This window comes from Cardiocondyla obscurior, linkage group LG18 (assembly GCF_019399895.1).
Source record: "Cardiocondyla obscurior isolate alpha-2009 linkage group LG18, Cobs3.1, whole genome shotgun sequence".
NCBI lineage: Eukaryota > Metazoa > Arthropoda > Insecta > Hymenoptera > Formicidae > Cardiocondyla > Cardiocondyla obscurior.
This window is the reverse complement of record NC_091881.1, coordinates 3,524,081-3,549,987: the sequence shown is the minus strand read 5'-3', so window position 1 is coordinate 3,549,987 and position 25,907 is coordinate 3,524,081. Positions and strand designations below refer to the sequence as shown.

The following is a 25,907-nucleotide window of genomic DNA, read 5'->3' as shown; positions in this document are numbered from 1 at the left end:
AATTTACGTGTATCCACCATTATCAATTTTTAACCAAAATTGCATGCAAAAAGACGCGACGCGCATAAACGTCCGCGGTTCTTGTCGCTCAGGATTATAAAGGAACGTTTCTTGCGGGCGCGCGCGCCGTGTCCGTGGGAACCTCTTGATATTTAAACATTTATTCCCGTTTCCGCCCGCGCCAAGAATCCTCATGCAGATTTCACGGGTTCGTATCCGCTAACGAGCGCGACTGTTCGTTTTCTGCCACGCCGCCGTGACTACGCGAACATTACGGTCGTTATTTGAAGGCGAGGGCGAAGTCGCGGGCCGCCGTTGCTACCGGAAAGTTACATCCGTATTATACCGCGACACCGATATTTCCCTTTACAAATGTTACGTATAAAATCTCTCGATTGGGGTGCTTTAATTTACTTTGAAAATATTTTTTCTGCGACTTTCACGGGAGCGGGATAACTTGATACGAAGCTCGGATAAATTTACTTCGTAGTCGTTCCTACCTCGTTTTATTCCGCGGCTAAATTATTTGGTGATTACTTTTCAACTTCGTATCGCTTAAATCACCTAGAGCCGAGGGTACGGTCTAATGGAAAATGCGCGCCGACGCCGCGACGGGATTAGGCCTTTGTCTTCGGCGAGGGGGGAGGGTGGGTGCAACGTGAGCTTCTCGCCCTGGAATCGTTCCAGACGCCAATTCCCGCGGGCATCGCGGCCAATGTCCGAGGAATGCACAACAATGTCCTGAGAAAACGAGTCGGCCGACCCGGTAGGGCACACCCACGTCGGCGGCGCTCTCCGGTGTCAAGAGAACCTAATGGGCGCCCCCTCGTAAAAGTGTTATTATTTGCCTACGTCGCGCAACACGCGTACACCCCGTCAAGGCCCCCCTCGTTGCTTTATTAAGTTCTCCAATGCACGCTCGTCTCCGATGTCTCGGTGGCGTTCGCGCGACCAAGCGACGAGGCGGGAGGCGATAACTCTGTCGCGGAATGCGAGTCTCTGCGAGATTAATCAAAGTGAAGTTATTGCTGCCGGCTAGTCCGTTTAAACTTTGTTTTTTTTTTTATCACTGTACTTCAAAAGTCACAAACAATAAAGATTACGGCTCGATACTTTTATCTTAAGGCGCGCGAGCACTCAGCGAACTAACACAGACGTGCCGGGAACATTTGTCGGCGATACGCGCCGTTGATTTGGTATTTTCGTAGAGATTTATTTGTTTGGGAATATTCGCGCTCGCTGTTCGTTCGCCAGGTGTAGGTGTACGCACCTTCGGAGTAATATAATATTTCACTGATAATAATATCGTGGTCCGAAAGGGTTCAAAACCTGATTTCTTTATTTTACGCGATGAGTAACTGATAACCGAATCAACACGTATCTTGTTGACAGGTATCTTGTTATACTCCACTCGACGAATTTGAGAGTTTCCGAGGGGGGAGGTTCAAGTTTCATTACACCAATTTCCATATAGATCCGGCATCCCTCTGGTTTTGCGTATACGAGAAGCCGGAACATTTCCGCGTTTCCCCGGCGCAGGGGCTCCCGGCGTTCGCCCGAAAGTAAGACCCGAGATCGAGCCGCGGCAATCGTCCCGCGATCTTCAAGTTAATTCCTCGTTTCCCTGTTATAGAGGCGTACCGTCCGTCGTTCTCGACGTCGTCGTAGGTCGAAGAGACCGTAAACCAGTTTGTAGTGCATAAGAGGCGAATTCGTAAAAGTGTAATCTCGCGCTGGCTCCCTGTACTCCTCGCGCTGTACATCTTCGTCTTCTCCCCCATTCGCCGTCGTCTCGCTTGCGCCCGCACGGAGGACGCGCCGCGGGTCCTTATCTCGTTTCAACATCTTTATCTTTTCTCGTATAATTTTTACGGTCAACGGCGCTTTAACCGAAATACAGCCGTAACCGGGGGCACGAATCATAAGAGATCGTTTCGCAGATTAAAAGCACGTCGTCGGTCGCGGGCGATAAAAGAGTTATTTTTCTTGTTTCCCTTGCGAGAGGACCCGCCCCCCGCCTCGTACGTGGATCACCGCGGGATGATCTCCCGCACGCTCGTTTGGTAGTCACAAACTTAAGAAGTCATTCGCTCCGCGTATGGTTGCAAATGACTTTTTAAGCGGCTAAAGCCACGTTAAAGGCTAAATCGGCGCCCATAGGCGCGATCTCATCGACGTCGCGAACTTGAAATGAGCCTATCACCGTGATAACCCGGGTAATCCCCTCGGGGGCTCACCGCGATTAACTCGCTCTCGCGAGGCACCGTGCACGCCGACACCCTCGTTACGGTGAAAGGAGTAATTGAGGCAATCCGGCCAAGTCTTTGTTGCCACACGTATGCGCGCCAGATTTACTTACCGGTATAATCATTCGTATTTAAGAAATAAATCGCCCTGCCTGCTAAGTAACGCGATATGAAAATAACTGTTTTTACGTCGTCCATAAAATGATAACAAAGAAAAAAAAAAGTTTTAATATTAAAATGATTTAAGGAGAATTATTTTAGATGTTTTTTTTTTAAATACATTTATACATTTTTTTTTTATATGTAAAAGTTATCGTGAAACATGGTACATGTTACATTCGAATATAAATGAATTGAGTTATGTTCCATTTAATTGGGCGCACAAAAATCTGTGTTCTGCAGAAGCTATAGCGGATAGTATTTCGCTTTAATATTTCAGGTATTTCGAGCATGCTCAAAATTTCAAGCCTTAATATAGGTGTATATAGTTTCCAACCAGACATTCCAAGAAATTCCGATAGCGTGTGGCACAGTTTAAGACTGGCGCGAACGGAACGTTAGCGATAGTTCCGTTACAGCCAAGAATAATATGTTCAACGATTCTTTGCTTCTTGTAGCTCTCTTATATCGCATCTTCAATTTTGTTTTAGAACAAACTTAAATAATAACACTTACCATTTTGCGTATTTTAAATCACGAAGCTTAATTAATTATTTTTATATACTATATTACACATGGGCAATTTATTTTATATCTACTTCGCAAAAGTGTCCGATATGCTAAATACGTTCGTAATATTTTGATGAGCAAAATCGTGATTAAAATGTACATCCCTCTAAAAGTATAAATCACGGTATAAATTCGAACCTAACATGTAATCATCATTTTGTTAATCTTGTATAGCGATATTCAACTTACGTTTTAATTTAAATTTTCATTAAGCAGAAACGAGGAAAAAAGTGTTACTTGCTTTATTTGTATTCCTACCCTGATGCTGCGTATCTTATTAATCTTAACATTTTTGTGTAGTTAGTTTCATATTTGAATTCCCTTCGCGATTTCACAGGCTCGGTGATTAAAAGAAAAAAAGAAAAGAAAAAAGAAAAAGAAAAAATAATCCTCGTAATTAAATGGTGGAATTTAAAGAAAGATTACAAATTACAATCGAAATGTGCCGAGTTAAACAACCGTGATAAAAGCAAAATTAAAAATTGAATTTAAGATGCTCGGAATAATCATGATCTGAAATTATAAAAGAGATCGTCAGAGAGAGAGAGAGGCACGAAAATGCGATAGATTTTTTTTTCTTTTTTTAAACAAATGTTTTTTTTACAATGTCGATTATTGGTTCCTCAGAAAAATGTCTGTTTAATGCACATAAGTAAGGAGAGAGAATGGGTTAAAGAGGTATATTTAATCGCATTTATGCAGATCCATGCAAATGTGTTTGAGGATAGAGAGCGATGCTAAACAACATCGGGTTCGAGTCTCACCAGGAAAGGCGAGGAAACAAGGGGGCGGTAGGGGGGAAGGGGAAGAAAAGGGGGAAGGGCAGCGTTAGAAAAGGGGTTGTAATGGAATTAAGTGATACAAATGAGAATCCAGCGGCGAACTCGTCGGCGCAACGTACACAATGAAATATTCATAACGCCTTACGTCCGTTTACGGCCGGAAGAAATTATCGAAAAAAAAAGAAAAAAAAATGATAAATGTCCTATGCCCGAAGGATGTGTTCAATCGTCTCCAATGCGTATAAAAATATCGCGGTAATTGAAACGAAGGGACAGTGAAAAATCCGATAATACGAGCCAATGATGATAGATAAAATAATAGCCATAATTTTATTGGAATAATATGACAATATAATAAAAATATTATTACAGAGTTATTATAACAGTATCGATCGGAAATTGTTCCGATCAGTTTATACGACTGTTTGTCTGCAGCAATATTTCATTTCCCGTATCGTCCATCTTCCTTTCCGTATATCGCCGCATTTATTTCCTTTAATTACGCAGTCGCGCGCTTTCTAATTTCCGATCGTAGGTTTCAATTTTAACGAAGCGCATATTGTTAGATATTATAAATGAACAACGGGAGATTTCCGGAACCGCGTATGTCGCCGCGGCTCTTCGCGATCCAAAGCAATGATTACGCGTTACGTTTCAACTAATAGCGTTTCTGTTATTGCGAGCAACGCTTTCAGATCTGAATCGCGTATCATATTCCGCCGGAGTGTTTCTATTTTTTTCACCGCCAGGCCGGACGTTATTTCCAGATTCGCTTGATTGATTGTGCGGCGTGTCACTTCGAGGTCACCGAGCCGACGCAAAAACATCGCGCGTTTAATTTATTCATAATTTTGCTGCAGACAAGACTGGATTATTGACTTTGTACATTGCCGTATGTGGAATAACACTCCAGCGCTGTAAAATGAAATATATGCTGTATTTTCTAGCTGGAATCTTGAATCTCTCGGAAAGAGATCACGTTGTGATCGCGTTGGGGGAAAACGCTATTATACGAACCATTTGTAATGCGTGTCGAGGTAGCAAAGTACAAAGGGAGGAGAAAACTTGCGAACGAAAATTTTGCATCTCAAAGACATTATTAAAATAATTGAAAGATACAAAGCACGTGTAAAAAGAAAAAAAATATCGAAAACACATTTTTTTTTACATTTACATTAAAGCTTTTAAACGTGTACGCATGTAATATTAAATATACACGTTAATTTTTTAACGCTACATTTTTATTTGTTTGTCACTCGTGCAGTTTCATGTTTCAAGTTTCTCAATTTATCACATTTAATACCTCAAATTTTTCAGTTTTAATTTTGTTTTCTTTTGCGAAAGTAAGTAGCAACATTTTTCCAAATTGCATTTTTACGTAATCTTTACGTTTTCTTTAAAAAATGCAAAGGCCTTCAAAGCATTAAATTTACTTTCCGCATTAAAAAAAAATTCATGCTTCTAGGGAAACTAAATTCTCCGCAGAAATGTTAATTAAATTACACTACACTTGTTTTCCAGTGCCCTGGCAAATATAATGCGTTTATTACATCAGTCGAAACGGTTGAAACTTTACTCGCCGTGTTTGTGCGAACAGACACGGCTGGTGACATGCGTAAATTGCGAACGTCGTGCGTTCTCGTTTCATGTTTGCGCTCGCGATCGGGGGCGAGTTCTCGCCCGCCGTAGGAAGTAGAACTCGCTCGTCTGTAGTCAGACGACGTCACTTTTCTTACGAGGCTATCCTGCGAGCCGACGTTATTGATTTCGTATCGCGATGCTACAGTAGAACAATTCTCCATCACACTTAGACGGTCTAGTTATAATGGAGGAAGTTTGATTCCGCGCGTTACACGGAAGAGCGCGCGATGGCCTCTCGCGAGAATACGCCCGAAATCGATCGGCGTTATCCGCCGCACCCCGTAATACGCCGGTGAAAGCGCCCATAATACGTTTCCTCGTCTCCCGATATAACAGATCGCGTAACAAGAAGATCGCAAAATTGCGTGAACGCCAGACGGCGACGGGTTGTCCATTAGCAGGATGTAAAATTAAGACCTCCACGCGGCGGGATTTCAAATGAGCAAATGCAATCAGCAAATTGATATAATCCGTACGACATTGGGTTAATTAAGATTTGAATAATTCTCCTTTCGAAACGCCTTAGCTCTAAGACCTCTTCGGTTTAATAATTATTTATAAAAAATTTTCGCAATAAATCTGCGGGAACATTACCCTAACGAAATATTCACGAATGTAGAAAGAATCTATAAAAATTGTGAAAGAAAAAAAAGGAGAAATTATGATACTAATTTACGCTTCGAATTTTGAAATGCCCTTTAATTCGAAATTAGAATAAGGAACGAGATATTAATTTCCGACGATTCTTGCGGCAATATAATAGCGCTTAATCGACATAGAGATTCGTGACGGGAGGCACGTCTGAGGACGACGAAGATCGACGGTATCCAAGATGGATGGTGACGGATAATGGGAGGAAGTTGTAGGTGATCCTAGTAGCTAGCGGTAATTCCGAGTTACACGCTTACAAAGGGACAGGTCAATCGATAGTTCCCCGCTTTGTTCTTAAGGGAGGGAATCGATGAGAAAAGGAATATCGATCGAGCGGCCGACGACGGTAAGATGACCGGGACACGATGACGACGGCGAGGTCTCTATCCCGGGCGAACGAGCGCATCACGGGCCCTTTTTTGGCAGTATGCGGGACCCACCGCGCTATCGGCTCCCTGGGGGTCTCTTTTGGGCACCAACGGCGTGCCGCCGTCGCCGTATCTGGTTACCTGGTCTACGGGCTAAGGGAGAATACGAAAAAAGGAACGAGAAAAAAAAAAAAAGAACGAGAGGGGATTGCGAGGGAGAAAGATAAAGGGAGGGTGAGGTCGTGGCGCGAACTAAATCTGTCCGCGAAACTGAGATCTCGGACGAGTATGTTTGCAATGTCGAGATTTAACTTGATTATATGGACGAGTTGAATAGTGCGGTTAACGCGACACACGGCGCTTACTATTGAATGATTGTGGTAACGTTGGACGATTACGGGGCTGGTTAATTAATTACATGAATAACGATTGACTTTAACATATTATTTTCTCTCATATTTTTTTTAAATCGATTTTTGCAGTATTAAATATGCAGAATTTGCATAAAATAGATATAATTATAAAAGTAAGATAAAAAATTTTTTAATAAATTTCTCCTTCGCGACGGTCGCATTGGCATTTCAATTAAATTGGATCAAACGAAGATAAAGTATAAATTCAACAATGCAAAGTAGCCACGTTACGAGACATAAAAGATGTGCGCGATAAGAGAAAGAGAAGTCCTAAGAGGAAAAAAGATAAGATTGGATTTATTCCGCGGAGAATAGAGATGGTAGCAAGGTGGTAAGGGCGTGCGGCGGTTTCTTCAGGAAGATTTCAGCACGCGATAGAAAGTTTTTCATACGCCGACCGGCGCGCGGCGCGGCTGATAAGGAGGATAAGACCAAGATGCGGTAGGATCTTGGTAGGAGATCTCGGAGGGGTCTTTTCTCGTTGTTGAAAATAGAGGGAAGCGATTATGAGAGCGAGAGAACTCGGGGACGCTGTCCCTTCAGAGAACTGCTACTTGCTGCATACGCGCGCGTATCACCCATAATCATTTAATTAACAGCGAGTTATTACGCGCGAGTATTAATTACGCGAAAAGTTTCTTTCGCAACGAGATAACAAGAGGACAGCGTTAATCCGTAAAGAAATATCGTCCACGCTTATTCGTGGGATTCTCCCTTTCTTTCTTACTTTTTTTTTTTCTTTTTTTCTTTTTCTTCCTCCCGCGCACCTTCAATTCGCACTTCGGCACGATCGAGAGCCCCGAGTCGCGCCGGGATGCAAAGTGGCAAAGCCTCGGGTCCTCCCGCCCCCCTACCCTCCCCTTCTCGCCCGTCCAGAGACAAAGGGACGGCCGAATGGAGAACAAGGTGGCCGACGGCGCGATCGGCATGCGTCCCTCCGCCGTTCTCCGGCGGCCTTCTATTTTTAAATCCTCGTCGCTCGCGAAACGCGCGGGTGGCCGCCGTGTTTTCCTAAGCCGGCGCAAAATTACACACTGCCCACTTTCGGTTGTGCCTCGTCCCTTTCGCCCACCTCTCGCCTGTCCTCTTGCCGCCGGTCGCTTCTCTTGTTCGCTTCTCCTGGTCCACCGCTGCTAGCCGAAATCTCTTTCTCTTTCTCCCCTTCTTGGGCTCGCTCGCCCGCCCTCGCTAACCTCGGCTGGTATCTTCTTTCGTTCTCTACGCTATCAGTGGCGAACGGGTAAAGATACATGTTAGAAAAGTTACCTTTGTAAAAGTAAAAAAAAAAAAAAAAGAAAAGGGACGCAGAACAAAGTATTGTTTGTTTATCAGTTTACAAAATTGCACCGTTTAAGACATATAATTTACTTTAGATTCATAAAGCTGTACTAGCGCGAAACACGAGGACGTAAAATAAAGAAAAAAAAAAAAAAGAAACAAGATTTTTCCGCTCGATGCGCGACAAATCTTGTATAAATTGCGAAATTTTATTTTATTCGAGGGGAGAGAGAAATAAAAAGGACAACCAGATGGAGGGCCATAAAGACGCCGAAGACCTCAGGTAATAAGGAAGCAACGGAGCGAGGAGATCATAGGGGATAAACGTCAAAGTAAACGGACTGGCGCGATAATCAAGCGTAGGAGATAAAGCCGGAAATGCCGATTGTTCGTGCGAGAGCCGCGGAAGCCAGCCCGGCGCGGGTGGATCCGCGCGCGGAAAGGTGTTTGTTTCGATTTCACGATGGCGCCGATAGCGCGGCGATAAAAAGATCGTAGATATTCGCGAGAATGCCGGTGCGTCCCGCGGGACGAATTCGTCGGGGGGATCGGGCGTCGAGAATGGCGGTGACATTACGACGGGGCAATCTCGGACGGCGACAAGCGCGATCGTAAATTTTCGACTTCTTTATCGATGCACCGCTACCCTCCTCTTTTCCCGATTTCCGCGTCGCTCTTATTCAAGCTGCCTCCACCGGTGCCTGGGCCGGATCGAGTTACTGCCACGACGTTGTCGACGATGGCGGATTGACGGCTATTAAACGACGAATCGTCCCCATTGTCGCGCGAAAGTGAAAAAGCCCCTCGGAGTTAAAAGATATCGCGGAAATTTTTGCAGGAGTCCTCTCATTACTGTCGGAGAAAAACTAGATATCTATTAGAGCTCCTTTTTTTTTTTTTATTAATTAACATATGCATTTTTAATTCTCGAGAGAGAATAAATTTTAATTTAAAATGTAAATTTTGTTTTTAATTAAATTAATTTTTTTTTTTTAGTTAATTACTTAATGTCATATTTGTGAATCTTTGCTCTCTATCGTGCAGTTAATGTCTGATAATAATTCGGAAGTTAAATTAAACGAGTGAGAAAAGGTTTTAGTAGGCGCGTGCTGCATCGGGAAGACACTTGACCTCATTTCCAATCACATTGGGAATCAGAGGCGCGAACGGCGAAGCGGAAATATGAGAAGTCGTGGGTCTCTAGAAAGGTGGGAAGGTTGGAAGGAGTACGAATGTCGTCGTCTCTCCACGGGACGTTAACGAGCCGGTAAATACGTTGACTACCACATCGGAACGGTTTGAAGCCGGCTGGCATATGCGCTCGTGTATCCGTCCCGACCGCCTCCTTCACCTTCTCCCTCGTGTCCCCTCCCCCCTCTTCCCCCTTTATTCCGCTCCCTAACCCATCCGACGAAATGATTATTATAGTTCGTAACCGAAGAGCTGCCCATTTTAGAGCCTGTAGAAGCCGCCGTATAATTTTCCACCCACTAAAATAGCCATCACCCTGTCTCCCCGGGAGGGGGAGGCCTATCCAGATCCGTGATTATCGGCAAATAAGGTACAGCATCGGCAGAAAATACGCCGGGCGCGCTACGAATCGGGCGCTAAACGAGCCCGAAATTCTTTTCCATCCGAGTGGCGCGGAGTGACGCCCGGGCGGTTCAGAGAAGCGTCTTTTCGAGATTAACTAAATTTGAACGACGGGATAATTTAACGATTAGCATAGGAATTCCGCTTTAGCGCCGAAAGTAGAACGAGAAGAAGGATCACACTTTGTTAAAGAGGCCCCGATACGGGGTAATAAATAAAAGATATCAAGCCTGGCACCGCGAGTCGAAATTTATAGTCGTGTTATTATCAATTTGCATTTGGTTTTATTGGCTGCACCCAGGTCGAAAGGATGAAGCCGCTGGCGGCGGGAACGTGGAGACAATAAGGCCGCGGCACGTGCATCGGTTGCAATCTCGGAATGCGGGTTAATTCGGAAATTTAATTGGTCGCCTAATTGACTGTCAATGTGATTCCAGTATAAACTCCTGTCTCAACACGGCGCGCATCACGAGCGGCTGTCTAAGATCCGTCAACAGCATCCGTCAAACAGATCTGTTTGCATTTGTAGGAGACGGTGATTTCTCGACCGAGTCGAGTGGTACCCGCGAGTGGAAACGGACGAATGATTACACGCGCACCTGAGAGCGAGTGCCTTGATTATACGAGGAGATATCTCGATTATACGGAACTACTGGAAAATCGCGCACAGACGTTCTCGCGGGTCGAAAAGGCACCCACCGTTTATCAAACAATTATCGCGGTAGGATTTATCGTTCGCGAATCGAGTTGTGAAAGATCGCTCAGAGTTTAATGCCAATTTAACTTCGAATCACGCACGGCGTACAAATCCTGCGACGCGAATAATTTTACAAGTTATCCATGAGAAATAAACTCGCGGATCGAATATTCCTGATCGGCTTTATTAAATGTCTTATCGTCGAAGCGTCAAATCACGACATCGAGAGTTCAATGGTGTGCGTTCGGCGCGCCCTGTATAGAACCAATGCGGCCCGATACACAGGATTAATTGCTGAATGCATCCCGGTGCCATATGTAAATTCGGTTTGCAGACACACACGGGGATCAGGAACTTTCTCACAGGATGGCCCAAGGACGAATATATCTCCCGCTTCTCCACCTCCTCCTCTTTCCTTCTGCTCCCTCGCTCTCCTCCGGCGAGACCCCGGTGCGAGCCTTTGTCCTGGACGATGTTAGCGCCTCGGTCAACACGGTGCTGTACGAGAATCCCTCCCTCGGAATAGCGCGCCAGTAAATCCCCTATAAACCTATAGAGGCAACATGATTCAGCGTGGTATAGGTCAGATTTAAGCCACCTTTGATATTTAAATCGGGGTACCGCGCGCGGGACCAAAGAGGGGAGGAAGATGGAAACGCGAGGTGGAGGAAGAGAGAGATCATACAGGAATTTACACGCGTCTTCTCCGTCGGTAGGCTGATATTTTTTCTTTTTTTTTTTTTTCCCCGTCTCTCTCTTTCTCTCCCATTGCTCTTCATGTTTATTCGATTCGATTCGTTTCGACACCCCTTCTCTCATGTGTGCGGATCGTACGGACACTTCAGAGGGATAAAAGTATTCCACGTCGCGCGAAATTTATGCACGAATCCAGCCCTCCTTGTACTTTATTCTCTTCTCCTTTTCGGCAACGACAACGCGACGACAGTATCGACGAAGGATCGCACGCGATAATTCATCGTGCCTCGCAAATTTGTTACAGGAATCGTCATTCCGAAGCGAATGTCAAAGCGCCGGTATCTTCCAGTTCTCTAAGGGTCGACGTATTTCGAATAGAGAAACAGCGTTCCTTTCGCTTCAGAACTTTTTACCCCTTTGCCGACTGCAAAATATTCGATAATTTATTAATATTGTAGGGATTAAAATAATCTGATTAAATTTCATTACATTTCCATCCCAAGAAAAAGTCATAATTAAAAATCTAAACTTTAATGTATCGTATTGTAATATGCGGAAAATATAAATTTTAACTTCAAAATATTTAACATACTTTAACATTTATTTGAAATTCATACGCGTAAGACAAACGAGATCTTTCCGGCGTAGACTTAAAGTCCTTTTTTTTTTATCAACAATTAACGACCATTTTTTTTTTAATCTCAGCCGCGGGACCGTGCTAATTGCCCGATATTTAGTTAGCAATGCGTAAATTACTTGATAAGCGCTTGTCGCGTCATTAGCGAGCGCTCTATATCCCATTCTTTCCGACGAAAGCTACCGCTGCGATCTCGCATTACTATTTTACAACACGTAAGGAGTTTCGCTGAGAACGCTAACAACTACACGACGGCTTTATGGCCTGTTTCAGGACCTGTAGCTCACCGCTAAATTATTCCGCGGCGTTAATGTAACGTACAATGGCGCTGGAAAGGGGTCGAAGGGGCGAGCACGATTTGCCCTAGTCTCGCGCAAAGCGAGATAATTGAAGTTAATCAGCAGCTGACAAGTAACGAAACGGCAATATTTCTTTTCTTTTTTTTCCCCCTCTTTTTTACGGAGAAAATAAGACGTGCGTTAAAATAAGCGGCTCTCTGATCGCACCACAAAAGTACATAAAAATTACGAACGTGGATTATAAAAATTTGAGCCAACGTACGCTCGTTCTCTTCGATCGTCCGTGATTTCTTACATAAATTGCCGTAAAATTTTTATCGCTTTTTTTTCCTTTTTTTTATTATTATTTTCGCCTGCAATCCCATGCGACATATGATTACCCACTTTTGCGAAGTGAAAGATTTACGGTGCGGATAGCGCGCTCTTCTATATTTCAAGTGCTTTACCATCCGTGTGATCGCAAACGTGGCATATCAACGCGCGCTCGCACACAAGCACGCGGATCGTTTCTGCCACCGATAAAGCCCGGCTATTCTATGTGCAGACCCGCGAATCGTCGCACCTGCGCGGGTTTATCGGGCGGAAGCGACCGCGAGAGTTACGACGGGGGCCGTATGCGGATCTTAAACGCTCAACAAGGATAGTCTCGTAGACTGACTCCTTATGAGCTTATCACCGCGCGTTTCCTCGTAGTTTGAACGTTGATCGCAATCGAGAGAGCCAGCCCACCTTCGAGGATGCACTTTTAAGGCCCTACTTAACAATTTAAATGAATGAGCGGAACGTAGCTTTGCGATTTGCCGCTTTTAGTTTGCAATACGAAATTATAATCTTTATTTACTTATCCCATTCCGCAGTTAGCTCACAAAGGGCGATATCTCATTTATCTTGGGAAATTATTTCACTTAAAAAGTTAACGTTATTCTACTAATCCCTTGGTTATCTTACTCGCAGCTGTAATCGCGTTATGAAGCGGGAGAGGAAAAAAAAAAGAGAGTTACGGAAAGCTGAGTCTTATTAAAACCGAATAAAAAATTATTCAAAAAAGAATAATTGCTAATCCCGCAAATAGCTAGAGTGATTAATTCTAATTACAACGCGGCGATCCTAACTTTGTTTTTTCGTTTTCTTTTTTTTTTTTTTTTCTTTTCTTTTTTAGCTCCGCGAACGCGCTGGACCTTCATCGATATATCTCGGCCGCGCCATCGCGAGATCGCGAATGTTTACGAGCGCGCATTAATCGTAATAATATTCTGCGCCGCGGTCGTCGGAGGATTCAGAGGAAGGGCTAAAAATCGTGGGGATAAATTGCCCACGTCGTGCCGAAATTCACTTTAGATTAGAGCCACCGCCACCGCGGGGCAGCCGGCCGCAGCTATTGCGCGCCGTTGCAGTTTTCTCTCACGGGTCGTTAGAGACCACGAGTGCATCGCCGCGTGCACTCCTAATAGGATCCAAGGGATGAAGGGGAGGAGGAGGAAGGGTGGTAGCCGGAATACCACCCCCTTTTCGCAGCACAGGTGAAAGACCCGGTGCCGCGCACCGCTCGTTACGCGGCGATCCTGCTTAGCTTCAGCCTCTTCCTCCTCGTCGCCGACCTCGTATTTCACCCCCGGGGCGCGTTACGCTCGACGAAATATTATCCGACACGGCGCTCCACGCTCTTTCGCGCTTTTATATCCCGCGATGTTCCCTTTCGCGAACTTGCCTCAGTTCGAACTTGTTCTCCTCGCGGCCGGGCGTGCATCGCCGAGTGGCGTTTCGGACCGCTTATCCCGTCGTCGCTCTCTTTGTATCATCATTTCGTTCGCTCGAAAGTAGCGCAAGCAACAATCATTGTACCGCAGAGGAGGCTCGTTTTTCTGCGAGCGACTAGAAATTCAGGAAACGAAATTATTCTCACTGTGCTTGGTCCGAGAGAAGTAGAATAACCAAAAAAAAAAAAAAAAGCACGATGTTAGAAAGTTACTGAAATATCCAAAGGTGTATATACACTTAGCGAACGAACACAGCCACCGCGATGTTCGACGATGATGTGTTTTATTAATGTGTTATTTTTGCAGTCATTGTGGCGTTTGCGAACGTTCACGTTCGCTGTTTCCGCTCGGTGTTCGTTCGTCGAGCGTATACTCGCCTTCACATAGCACAATTTATAAATGTGCTTGTTATACAAAAATGTTTAATTAAATACGGCTATATCAAAACGGAGTTTTTGATTCCTTTACTAAATTATGTTCGATTCTTCAATACCGCCGTCATGCTATTCGATTTACTTTTATTCCGCGCTATCGTCCACTTCCAGTTTTCATTCCGCGAGCGTTTCGCATGAACGATTGTATTGTGTCGATAACGGTATATTTTAAATTCGAGACTAAAATCGAATAAGTCCGCAGTTGTCGTCAAATGAGCCGAAACCATTTCCAAGAACGTCCGAGAGAGTCACGCAAATTGTTACTTTTTTCTTTTCTTTTTTTTTCTTTTTAATTCTGTTAGAATTCTTGAAGCAACATGTGACACGCGCCTACTTCTTCGTGAATAATTTCAATAATTGACGCAGTATGTTGCGTGCGTTTGTTCTACGACATATCGCCAATGTTTTGGTCAACGCGTCACGTCGGTTCTCGTCTGATTAACACATCACCTACTCGAACCCAGCTGCCTTTTCGCGTCGACTGTATCGCTAATAAGACACACAGGTAGTTAGTGCACGAGAAAAGAAGGGCAAGGAAATAAAGGCGAAGGAGAGAGAAAGACGGTACGCGAGAGTGAAAGAGAGCGAGCGAGGTGGGCACAAAAGAGGGAGCGAGGGCAATAGCGAAAGAATAGAAAGGACGGAAGAAGGAGGGAAGGGGAGGCTTCGGTGACGGTAGAGGACAGACAGAATGAGTAAAATGAGACGAGAAGAGATAGAAAAGGAAGAAAAGAGAGAGAGAGAGAGAGAGAGAGAGAGGACGCGCACCCGATGATGAAATAGAGCGGGAACGAGACGGCGAAGAGAGAAGATGAAAGAGAAGTTGGACGTAAGAAGGCGAAAGGGGATAAAGTAACGAGGAAGAACGGTGCCGAGGAACACGGTACGGCGAGGGGAGTAGGAGGGCGAGGGAAGCGAACGAAGGACGAGGAGCTGCGGGAGGCGACGGTAGGTTGGTCCCACTTGCTCCTGGCCGCACACCGTCCGTCGTCATCCCGCGTGGGTCCCGGCGCGTTTCAAGGGGAAAGAGGTAGTAGGAGATGACCGAGCGGCGGAGAGAGGACCACCAGAGTTCCCGAGGTGAGTGGCGGATACTCTGTAATCACGGTGCCGAGCCGCGAGCCGACAAACCAAACCAAAAGAGATAAAGATAAACAGAGATTCGAGCCTACGAGCGCCCGGGCGGGGGAAAGAATAAAGCGGAGGCATGCCGAATGCGGAAGGAAAGAAAGGAAGAGGGCGATCCTCGTGTGAGGAAGAGAGAGAGAGAGAGAGAGATGAGAAAGGAGAGGTCCGGAGAGAGGTAGATGGGGACGGAGGAGGCGCAGCAGGCCCTCGTTAAGTATGACGTGCGATCGCTTCCTTTTGTGCAACTTGTTGCAACTCGCCGCAACGCGACAGCCTCTTCTCTTCCCTCTTCTCTCCCTCCTTACTCCACCCCGTCGTTCCGCCCGGACTTTTCCTCTTCCTCTCTTTCTCTCGATTTCCGTTGCACGCCGCTGCGTCCACCACGTGCACCGCTATGCAATCGCGCACAATATATTGGACACCTTTTGTCGTCGATCGATCGACTCGATCAATTCGATCGAGGGCCTGAGAAAGACCCTTCCCGCGTGCCCGATAAAGACCGACGTTGCGGCTGACAGCGGCAACCGAAAACCGAAGCGGGGACCTCGCGCGAGTGTCCGATAAGTCAAACACATTTTCGCATCGTTCATTAATTACATGGGTGATCTGCTTATATTTGCGAAATTTAATTACAACGACGTACATCGATTTAAACAGAAAATTAATTAAATTAAACCAGAATTAGTTTGCCCCGGCGTAAATCACGCCCGGAACTTTTCCCCGATAATCAATAGGTAGCTTCTTCCAAAATTTACGACTCTGTCAGGCGGAGATAAGAATATCGCAATACACGGTGCGGAACACACAGATCGTCGGTATTATTCCGCTATCGTAATGTCTCATCGGCGCCACGCCGTGGAGCGTTACCATATATCGTACGTACCCGCGCCGGCAGATTAGCTATATTACATTACACAAACGCGTGTGTTTGCCGCCAACAATGGTAACCCGGCATTAAGATCGGAGGCAGCCGTTTCAATCAGCGCGATCGATCGATCCCCCTTGCCGCGCTCTCTCCCCGCTCCGCTCCCCCTCCGCAGATTAATACCGCGGGCATCCGGCTTAATTGAGACATAAACGCGACCGTTCGGATTTGGTTGGCCGCCACCGCCACCAGCCTCGGCACGGCGCGCCGCAGTTTCACGAGGAAGACATTCTGCGTGCGTGCAATCTAGTCGGGTCGCAATTTAATTTCGGGAAATCTGCGGCGCATCTTCGCGGCGTGCGGCGCCGCTACGGAACCGTCAGTTCCCTCTCGATTGCCCGGCTCTCTCGTCGCTACCCGGTTGATTCCCAAGACAACGAGCGGCACTAACGATGGCTCGTAATAACGCGGGCTCGGTCGAGCAGGTGGGTTTATTGGGCCGCCACTCGTACCGCCTATGAAAAATAATAATCCCGCGAGTAACGCGTCCGTGCACATTTCGGGGTAATAATAACGCGATTAGAGGAAAGAAGCAAGATTGATTAATAAAAAAAGGAATAAATAAATGCCGAACTATGTACGTAACGTGTGCTGTAGCAATAAAAGCTTACGACAGGAGTCTTAAAAAAAAAACTTGTGAACGATATTTTTATCGCCAAGAAATTGGTTTAATAGGTCTTCGAATTTAAATTATTTTAATAATAATGTATAAATTAAAATTGATTTTCGTTGCGGCAAAATATTAACTCCGGGAGGTTAAATAAAGAAAAAAAAAAAAAAATGAGAACCATTCTTATCCGTATAAAGTTTAATTTTAGTTATTCTCGGGTGGGTAAATTTATAAAATAAATTACTTATTAATCTTTAATTTTCATAAAAGTGGTTTATTATAGAACTGATAAAACAAATGGTAATAAATTTTAAAATTTATCGTTTTAAAAACTGTATTAATAAAGTCTCTTATACGCTGATATGTTGTAATGAAAATAATTTCAAACCGCACTTTTTTTTTTTTTACAAAATGTCTTGGAATAAGCGAGACGCCCGCACGTCGATTTACGAGAAACGTTTATTAGAGATCATCGTCCGTCGCAATATGGTTTTAGCACACGGTTTTAATGAGCAGAATTCTTTTTTATTGCCGAGCCGCGAAAGCGCGTTAAGTATCAAATAAACACCGAAGGAGCTACGCGTGGGAGCGTTGCGAGGATCCGATCGAATTCAATTTGACTGGAGGAGGATGGCGGGAGGGTGCACTTGATGGTTTTACGAGATTAATCTCCGGGATTATGGACGCGCACAGTTCTCTTATTCCAACGGCGATGGCAAAATCGCGCGTGATGCACGCCGCGGCGGAAGGACTCACCGCACTCGTCTGACGATGTTTCGGGATACACCGCGTTTCAGGAACGAACGAACGAGTTCGGAACGCGTTCGCCATGCCGGTCCAGCCGTGGGGGCGTCTCTTTCTCATTGTCAGTCGCATCAGACCACCGTGATCGCGACAGGTGCGACCAGCCACCGCGTTCTCGATGCAGGGGCCAACACCATCGTTCGGTTCTCTCTTTCTCTTTCCCTTCTTCCATGTCTCGCTCGCTCATTCTCCGTTTCTCCTTCCTTCCCTTTGCCTTCCTCTTCTCTGTCGCTTGCATGACCTCTTTTCGCGTTCTATCCTCTTTCCACCTAAACCTGGTTCCCCGATGTCTCCATCGCGAGACTCCGTGCTCTGCCGCATCGCTGAATTACTTGCCGCCGCGAATGTTACCGGGGAGTAATTAATCCGAGAGCACGAAAAAAGGTAAAAAAAGGAAAAAAAAAATTAACTAAGTTCAACGACCCAGAATTATCGTTGTCCGTTGCTTTTAACTCTAATATCGAAAACAAAGAACATTTACTCGCGCGTGCATTACGGTTCCTGCATCGTTAAATGTTTCACATTCAATACGACTGATTTGCGCGTAATTACTTTTTTTTTTTTTTTTTTTTTAATCTGTAATCGACTCCGCGTTTTTCTCATTAGAGACACACTCGGAGTTAGATATCATTTTCGGCGCTGCAGTTTTGAGAGCAAACGATACCGAAGTACCGAAAGAAAAATATTCGAAAGGATAATAATAGACGCCTCCTAATATCGGACCAATTGGCAATCCTAATGCAAGGGGGGTTCCCTAATCCGGTAATATGGCATCCTTCCCCCGTTCGTGGTTTTCTAGCGTGGTTTTTCGTTTCGTCGTGAAGCATGGGTGGGCTTGCGACGACGATGGCGGCGGCTTGGCTAACATACGTAACGAAGGCGTAGGTAGAGAGAGAGACCTCTTAATATCTTCGGAGCGCAAGGCGGGGGAGGAAGAAGAGAGGGAGGGTGGGCGCACACGCAATACTCGGGCCTGAAATCCTTCGAATTTCTCGCCTCGAGGGCCTCGACATATCAGGAGATGCTGAGAAGTTTGTATCCCGCGACATGCGAACGACGAGGGATGATGTGAAGCCAGGAAAAAAAAAAAAACGAGAAACGAAGAGAGCGTCAGAGAAATGAGTAAAATAAAGTTACGAGAAATATTTTTATTAAAACATTTCTCGCCGTCTTTATTTTTTTTTTTTTTTTTTTTTTAGACAAATCGATAATATTTCATTTTAATTAAAATTCCGTCAAGTGGAAATTAAAGTAAGAAAAGCAAAATTGAGATTTGATTATTTCTTCGCGCCTCAGAAGTTTCATTCCCGAAAATCCGCATCCTGTAACTCGAATGACGGGAGAGAACGGCGCGAAGGTGCAAGGAGAGTAGGGCGGGTGAGCGCGGGGGCACATTTTCGAACGTGGAGGAGCGGCGGTACGGGGCGCAGGGGAACGGAACGGGCGAGAAAGAGAAAGAAAGAGAGACGACCCGGTAGCTCGCGCGCGCGATGCACGCGGCTTCGTGCGAGAACCGACTGATGATGCAGCCGGCAGCTGAACTGCATCGCGTGTTGCTCGGGACGAGCACGCGCCATATGCCGCATTGTTGCGGGGCCCTCGGTCCTGCCTTTTCCTCCCCTCTTCCCCTTTCGCCCTGCACCCTTCACCGCGCCGTCTCTCTCCCGCAGCCACCCGCCGCGCGCCCTTCGGAGCACGCGAAATAAATGTACGCCTGGTCGCGCGGCGATTTAGCGGATCGAGCGCCACCAATCATCACCGGACAGACGGACGCCGCCGCCGTGTTAGGAGGCAAGAAGAGAACGAGAAGTGCAGCGGGAGCTCTCGTTTGGCGTAGGAAGGAACGAGAGCGAGGATCTTATTGCGAGAATGTGCCACATTGTTATCGGCCCTCTTCGTCATCCCGCTTCACCCGGGCCCTCCCCGCCTTTAGATCGCCGCCGCCGACGCCGACGGCTTGTTCTCCGAGTTCCCTATCCCCTCGTTCGTGCTCTTCGACCCGCCTCGACATTTTGCGCGACTGCATGCTAAAACGCGACGGCGAAAAATAAATCGAACGAATGGCAGTTTTATTACAATATAGATATTCAATAAATTGAAAAATCACCCGCGGTGGTGATACTATTGAAAAGAATAAATTACTCACCGGCATTAAAAAATTTTTTTTAAAGAAATTATATTAAAAAATTTGATACGACGCAGGACTGGTGAGTAAGAGCCAGGGAGTTGTAGAAACACGCGGGACTTGGCCGTCTCGTGTCCCATGCATGCTTAAATAATGTCGATGAGCGGCGCATGCACGCGTCACGGGCTAACACCACGGCCAATTATCACCCTAAGCCTAAATGCACCGCACGGCATCCCTTCGGGGGCGTCGACGGTTGCAGTCGTGCGTGTGTATGCGCCCCGTGGGCACGATATAAACATAACGAGGAGTGCATGCACGCGCGCGTGATGCTATCAAAAAGACCCCGAATTATTGTCACCCCGTTACTCGTAAAAATCGAGAAATGCCTGAAGTATATTTTGTCCGACAATCATCACGTTTCTTCGGACGACTCTTGACAAGACGTAAAAAAAAAAGAAAAAAAAAAGAAAAAAAGGGAGCGTAACATTTAATAATGAAAAAAACATTAACGTGTACCAAATTAATTTAATAAAAAGAAAAAACGTAGGTTTATCAGTACATTTTTTCCTGAAACTCAACAGTTATTAAAACATTTCTCGAGACTTAATTAACAAATTAATTTTTTTATAAACAACGCAATTTATTTTTACTCCTGTCAGATCGCGAAAGACTTATACCGGTAGCCTTTCGAGGGCTTTTGCATCCGAATCTCTCGAATATCACGTATATCACCCGGGCACGAATTCGGCGAGGCCGAAATCAGCGAGCCCCGAAACGGCCGGTTAGGTAAGTAGGGAAACGGCCACGTCAGAGAGCCGGACGTATGGCGGCGCGTTGCCCGACACATGTGTATGGGTAATGATCTATCATTCCCTTATACGCAGGTGTCAGCAATTATCATCCTCGGCTAAGCGCCGCGGCGTCATTCCTGAGGGAGCCGGAGCGCGCGGGGCATCGGCAGTCACGCACGTGCCACGTGCAGGAAGGTCATAATCGAGCCACGGCCGCACTGCGACCGCTTAATCCCGCGCCGTGCCCTTCTCGCCCTTCGCCGCCGCCGCCTCTCCTCCCCGCCCTCCTGCGCCTCCACCTCCTCCCGTCAGTCCGGGAATGCAGATCTGTTCGCCGGACGATCTCGGGAATCGCCTCGTTAGAGGGACCGATTATTTCCCCTCTTCGTGAATGGCCGACTGGTCGCGCACACGGACACGCTTCTCTCGGGCTAGCATCGCGGGCACGCGTTCCATAATCCCGACCTCATCTCGCATCCCCCGCTCGCAACGTCAAGATTGGCCGGCGCGAGAGATCGCGGCTGTCGTCGACGACAAACGATCGAGATTAGTTCGCGCGCTATGCGACACTCGCGGCCGAAGGATCCCGGGGACGTTGGTACAGACGGCTTCTCTTGTACAGCTTCACTTTGCGCAATTACGACCATCAGTCGCGAGTACGAAAATAATAATTCTAATAATAGAACGCTTGTAAGTTCTATCAGGGAGACGTTTAGCCGAGCGATGCGTGAATTTTTCGCGTCGATACGTTCGTTTGTCGTTCCCAGCGGGGTGGCCGTATCTTTATTGATTAACCGATTAAACGAATTTCCGTACATTTTGTAATTTGTGGTAGCAAACTCCGGCCTCTTTGCCGAACGATCTTGTTTATCGCGGCCTGATTAAAACGTAAAAATTATCGCGGCATTAAGGACGATAAAAGGATGATCGAGAGGAAGAAGAGAGGCTGGAATCCTCGCGGTGTGTTTTGCGTTAAGAGAGATTGTCTTCGACGCGGCGCGCACGAATGTACGCACGCGGCCAGGATCTTGGAATGCAGATCAGTTTGGTTTATCCAGTTGTTGGCAGGTGCCACGTTCGAGGTGCTCCTCCTCTTCTTTTTGCATTCTGCATAATCGGTAGCGTAGGTATCTCTCTGCTACGTGCGAAGAATTTCGCGGGGATTACCTCTTTTTCTTATTTTCTCTTTCCCTCGCTTAAGAACGCAAGAGGCAAAGATTATCGAATGTGACTCGTTTGCACGGCAACGATTATTAGTCCCGTTTTCCCTCTCTCCCTCTCGCCGTTGGATTACCGGCGATCTCTCGGTGGTAAAGAGTCTCATCTGCGAAAAGGATGACGCCGGTGAGTAACGGCGGAAAATGGAAAAGCGTTTAATCGGTCAGCTCCGGAAGGACGATTATCATCTTAACGCGCGCGAGATGACCAGCAAATCCCGGCGTCGAGTCTCAAAGATAATCCTCCGTAAAGAAAGAGAAACAGAGAACGGCTCAGCACATCCGGCGCAATCGCGGCGGATCGCTTCGATAAACATTACCCGCGCGCGAACGTTGCGTTCGTCGTTACCGTCGTACGCGCGCAGCGCACCTGAATTAGATAAGACGTGGCCGCGCCCGCGTCTGACTTCCGGGATTTCCTGCCAGCGTGTTTTTCCGCCACGTCGCGGCGCACGGGCTCCCGTTTATTTATCGAGGCGCGCGTATCTCGAGTACTGTTGAAGATTGGCAAAGTCAACTAAAACTGTCCGTCTTGGAAGCCACGCGGTGCACTTTCCGATCAAGCCATTGACAAGTTGACTTCCACGGGTATATTTAAATAAATCTACAGGACCGATACTCAGGTTTAAAGGCCTTGGCGTGCGCGCGCGATTTGCACCGCCGTACCATATATTTCTTCTCGATGCGACGAGGCACGCAGCCGTCTCCTCGCTCGCGCTCCATTCGTGCTCTCTATCTCGATCGCTTTGTTTAGCGAGGCCCAACCGGGTGATCCGGCGTCGGTCCCTTGGCGAATTATTCGGTGCCGTGTTACGCCAAACCATCTTCCTCCTCCCCCGCCCCCGTATTCGCAGTCGACCCCTCTGGCAAACTGTCGGGGTAGCCGGCAGATCGAAACGGAGACAATCACCTGCGGTGTAATTTCGCCGGGAACTCGTCTCGCGTACTTTGCGGCGGAGAAATTCCAGACGGATAATCGGTTTTACGTGGACTTCATTTGTTCCGCAATCGCCGGTTTCCGAGGTGTCGAATTAATTTAACGCGGATTATCGTTCCGGTCGAATTCGATATACATATACGCACGTACGCTGGACGTACCTCGCCCCCGTCGTCGTTCTCGTTCGCGCATACTACGAGCAAACAGAATCGCTGTTTGCGATTCACCGGCGCGACGCGCATTTCGACGAGATGTAAATCTTCGCTAATGGATTATACTCTTCGCCCGCTTTATAATCATTCGTGAAATTATCTCGGCACATGTTACTCGGCTAAAGTCACTGGAACGTTTTTCTTTTTAAGCGCGCGGCTTCGCGATTGATTTGCTGTAATTAATTCGATATTATTTTTCTATTTAGAAAAAGGAAACATATAGTCTGGTATCCTGGTTTTAAATAACGAGGGTATAACAAAATTTTCTTTAATAAATTGCATTTCGCTAATGAGTCGTATTAAAACCAAGTGCTGTCTCTTCGTTTTGATCACATTTACTATAATTTTTTAATCTTAAAAATGTAATAAACTTTAAAATTAAATTTTACGTGTAAAATTTGGCCGAATGTTTAACATTGGCAATGTTATGTGCATCAAAATTAGAATTTTGCAGCAAAATCGGTTTGCAATGTAATGATATTTCCGACGAATTCCAGCAAATCTTACATAAATATCTGCAAAATATTTTAAACTGAAATTCGAAAATTGCTATTTGGCTTGTAATTTAATAGTTCTCGAAATACTATTATTTCCATTTGCCGACAGCGTTGTAGAAGCACGTTTTGTAAAAGAACCGTGTTGAAATTAAGATGCTGTCGACAGTGATAGGCGAGAGCGTCAACGGAATTCGCAAGCGAAAAGTTTCGGCGGCGGTCGCACGGGGGAAGCGTCCGCGTGAAATCGCAAATGCAACGTAATCGTTCGCCACCCACCACGTGACAAATCACGATGGCGACGCCGCGAAAAAAAAACGGCGGCAAGGCGGTTTTGCCGTGAGCCAGGGCGACTAAAAACTCGGACAAAGGTCTACAGGGTGTCTCCCGACGTTATAATTAATGGCAAATAAAAGATACAAAAAGAAAAAAAAATAGAACCCTTTGCGTCGAATAATCGATAAATTTATCCTATATATAAAAAATTGATGTTTTTTTAATTAATTTTATTAACTAATATACTGGCAAGTCTACATTAATGTTTTCCATTTTATGTTACAGTCATCGGCAGAACTGTACAACTCCGCTAAGATTCATGCAGATTGGTAAGTCGCATAATTTTTTTCTTTTTTAATGCTTGTAATTGAGGTCTTTTAAAAAGTAGCATGGTTTCTTCTAGTAATAATTAAATTTCCTATCAACTTGTAAAAATGCTAATCGCTTCAAATAGTAACCGAATACTTTTAGGAAGACTATTAAACGAGACCACGCGACATTTGTCGGGAATAAAACCTGTTCGCTTGGTCGAGCCGATAAAGCGGATCTTATCTCGATTAGTAAAAAAATAAACCAGCAGTCATTACATGAGCTGTTACAGAGAATAATCGAATTTAAAGATAAAGCAGCTTATTGACGATACCAGATAAGATTGCGTTAAACGTCATAATGTAATAAAAATTTTTTTTAATTGTGACAAATAGGGCTCGTTTCGACACGAACGCAATTTGTAACAAATAAGTTCGAGGTGATAGTTCGGGGGCACACGGCAGAATCACTCAATCGCGGCGGAATGACTCGACTTAGGCTTGATCCCGTGATGTATGTATCGCTCGTCCGATAAACAAGCGAGGGAAAAACGTGTCATTAGCGTTAACGACCGACCATGGCTCATCGGTGATTTAGCTCGTCTCTCTTTTAGCGCGAACCGCGCGCGTCACGAAGGATCGATCGATCGCGACAGTTCGTATATCCTTGATAGGGCGTAATCGAGGCCGATCGCCCCGGGTTGGCGTCACTAATTCGCGACAGGATAATAAACGCCGGCCGTACGGGAACGAGAAAACCCGTATTGCGATCCCAAAGCGCATTTATTTATTACTTATACGTGCGACTAATGATACAAGCGACGGGGAAATCCATTAATCGGGGGCCACTCCTTCCGCGGAAGAATCCTATCGATAAGTCACCGTACGAGCGATTCAATTCGCGACGGCCACCGCTCATTATGAAGAACCTCGACCTGCGCCGATACGCCGCGAACGAGATCTCTCTCCGAAATTCGAGCGCGTTTTTATCGAAACAGTAAGTCCAGTAAAACATGTAGAAGTTGAAATCGGATTGGGGAAGTCCTGGATTTAAATAATAATTTATTCAACGTATTAGCTTTTATATTTCTCTAGCGTGGTCTACAAATTCGTGGAATTCACGTAAAAGTAGATTACGTCTTAGAAATGATAAAATAAACCCCGCGGAAGTCACGTAAGTCGCGAAATTGTATTTTATCTACAAGGCTACTTTGTAAATAGGAGTAAAAAAAATTATTTAATTAAGTGTGATGATATATAGTAATCATAGAAATTATTACAGTATGTATTTCTTATCCGTTATGATTTTTTTTTTTTTTTTCCACATTTAGAATTAATCGTAACTTTTTCATTAAAATTTATTAAAGATTATTGCAATTTTTCTCTCGCGTTATATCTTCGTTATCGCACGTATAATTATCGTAAACACGATTTCGTTTCACTTATCGGTTGCTACACGAGTTTTCAACTTGCAAGGAATTTTTCCACGTTTATCGCTGTCGCTCTACAGTTATTCAGTCATAATAAATGCTATTAAGCACTATATTTGCAGCTATGTTTATCAGTACGAGGCATGTTTTTTCATCCTTCTGTCTCTTGATAAAACTGCAGCTCCCCACTTTAATTCCAGAGAAAAGAAACTGCCGTAAAATATTTTCTCGTCACTTCCTCGACGTATACTTTAATAATTTCTATTTTTATTAAGTACTCCCTTTAAATTTAGTAAATTTTATTAATCCACCCTTTCGTTCTGTAATAATACGTTTCGCTCGGTTATCGCGATGTGTCGATCACTTCTTCCTTCGGAATTTATTAATATTTTATTTAAAAAAAAAATTAAATTAAAATATAGTACT

At 45.4% G+C, this 25,907-nt stretch overlaps 1 long non-coding RNA gene across 1 annotated transcript in view; it reads left to right on the top strand.

The window, feature by feature from the left end:
• The window catches only part of LOC139109660 (uncharacterized), a 149,097-nt gene extending 123,190 nt beyond the window's left edge, over positions 1 to 25,907 (top strand). The window contains exon 10 of the long non-coding RNA XR_011546868.1: positions 24,029 to 25,907. This is a non-coding gene — a long non-coding RNA (uncharacterized lncRNA). The remainder of the gene's footprint in view (positions 1 to 24,028) is intronic.